Source organism: Pyxicephalus adspersus, chromosome 4 (assembly GCF_032062135.1).
Source record: "Pyxicephalus adspersus chromosome 4, UCB_Pads_2.0, whole genome shotgun sequence".
Taxonomy (NCBI): Eukaryota; Metazoa; Chordata; class Amphibia; order Anura; family Pyxicephalidae; genus Pyxicephalus; species Pyxicephalus adspersus.
This window is the reverse complement of record NC_092861.1, coordinates 32,774,191-32,776,336: the sequence shown is the minus strand read 5'-3', so window position 1 is coordinate 32,776,336 and position 2,146 is coordinate 32,774,191.

Genomic DNA, 2,146 nt, shown 5'->3' with positions numbered 1-2,146 from the left:
TTAAACATCTTTTGGGTTGAGTAAAGGGCAGACATATATTCATATTGTAAATGTATTTAGCTGTTTGTCTAGAGCTATAATTTAGGATGGGAAATTGTATGTTTGTCACCTCTAGTGATTAGTTTACAGATTTATATTTATTACAATCATAAAAGAAGAACATGGAAGTAACATTGTGTAAATTACAAGTAAACACGATTCTAATAACATGAAATATATGTGCATGCATGAAATGTTCCTATTACACTAGGCCATAAACATAAAAATAGGAATCTTCCTAAAATAGGGAACTTACAGCAGCTCATTACCCTGTATATGTCAGAGTATATCTACTCAGTAAATATAAGATTTAATGAGCTGCATTGTTATCTAACAGGCATACCTTAATCCCTACCACCTATAGTTCATATCTCTCTTATATTATTCTGTGTTGCTAGACAACGTTGTTGTTTGAACAATAATTCCACCCATGCATGTAGAAAGTCTGGTCTTAGCAGATGGGGCATATATATATATATATGAAAATGCATAATGATCAGGTTATAATGATTACAGTTATATAATAATTTTAATGACTTATTGTGTTGAGCTAAACAGAGTAGGTAGCTGTACTCTGACAATCTACTTGTTCTGCCTAGAGGGTTTTTGAAAGTTTAAAGTGAAAAAGTATTCCCTGGAATGGATACAATAAGCACTTGGACCAAATTGCTTGCTGTTATCAGTTGCTGTGCTAGAGGGATTCTCCTGGTAGATGGCTTTTTCAGGGAGCATCTTTACTAAAATGTCTGTGCTGAAAATTCTTCTTTTTGATTGCTGAGACACTGTAAGGAGGATTTCTTGCAATTTAAAAGAGAAAGTCCTGGTTGTTATTTAAGAGCAGTTGCCACTGACTTGGCTGCTATTAAAGGGTCAATAATTTTTTTCTAGAGTGGGAGAGAAACAAATAAAGGCCAACATCAATCACTTCTTTTGGAAGTTGAAAAAAGAGGATTTTCCCTGACTCTTGTACAAGAACTGCAGCGTTTACTTTTGGGATTGGCTTTAACATAACTTTCCCCCTGCTAGTTTGAGGTAATGCCACAGTGTTCATTACCTTTCATCTTTCAGAAATATGGAACTAGTACAGGCATTACAATGGTTCACTACTGTGTTAAGCACCTGCTTATGACAGCTAAGTGAATAATAATTGGTCCCAGTGCAAGTTATGCATTCTTTTGGGTTTACTAGACTGCTTAGTCTTTAGTTGTCTATGTGTAGGTGCAAACATAATATGCTGAGCAAACTATCTACTTTAAAAATACCTTACAGACTCTGAACCCCAGGGCAATGTTCAGCATAGACATTCAAATCCTTTGTGCTTTTCTAAAGAATGCAATATTATGTTTAAAACAGAAGTAAAATTTATAAAAGGCATGTTTATTTATCTTACATACCAGCCACTTTACTAATGAAGTATTAAAACTACCTTGTGTCAGCTTTAGCTCCTTCATAAACATTTAATAAGCTTAATAAGCTACAAGTAATATATTAGATTGAATGTGGCACAACCCTGCGCGAAAACTGATGTCAGTGCAGTCATATGGGGTCACATCCTGGAAGAGGCAGTCTAATATAGGTATAAACCAGCAGGAATGTGTGGTAGTTAGGACAGAGCCAGTGTGCTTCAACAACATTAATTATTAGAACAGAATTGTTACCTTTTAGGCATTAAAATGGGGCAAGGTGGGTGCAGCAGGTATGCAACGACACTTTAAACTTAACAGAATTGTTTTGCAGCTGCTTTAAGATATTGATGAGCTATACATATGGCGGGTTAACAAGTTTAACAGGGGCCAAACCGGGGGTAATGTGGGGAAATTAAATATGAAGGCTAATTTTCTGTGATTTTCCAAAAACAAAAATGTAAACCTGCAGAGCACATTTTTGGTAAAGTGTTGGGTTAGTAGGTTTAAGAGGTAGTGACTGCCAATCTTGAAAAATGCAGCTCAACTTCTAAAGGTATAAATGCCCTTTAATATGTCTTGGCCTTTGGGGCAGACATTATATAAAAAAAGTTACAATGGAGGTAGAGGGTTGCAGATAGTAAAAGAAAGATAACTTAAATCATATCTATGCTGCCAACACTGGTAAAATCTACAAGTAGAGT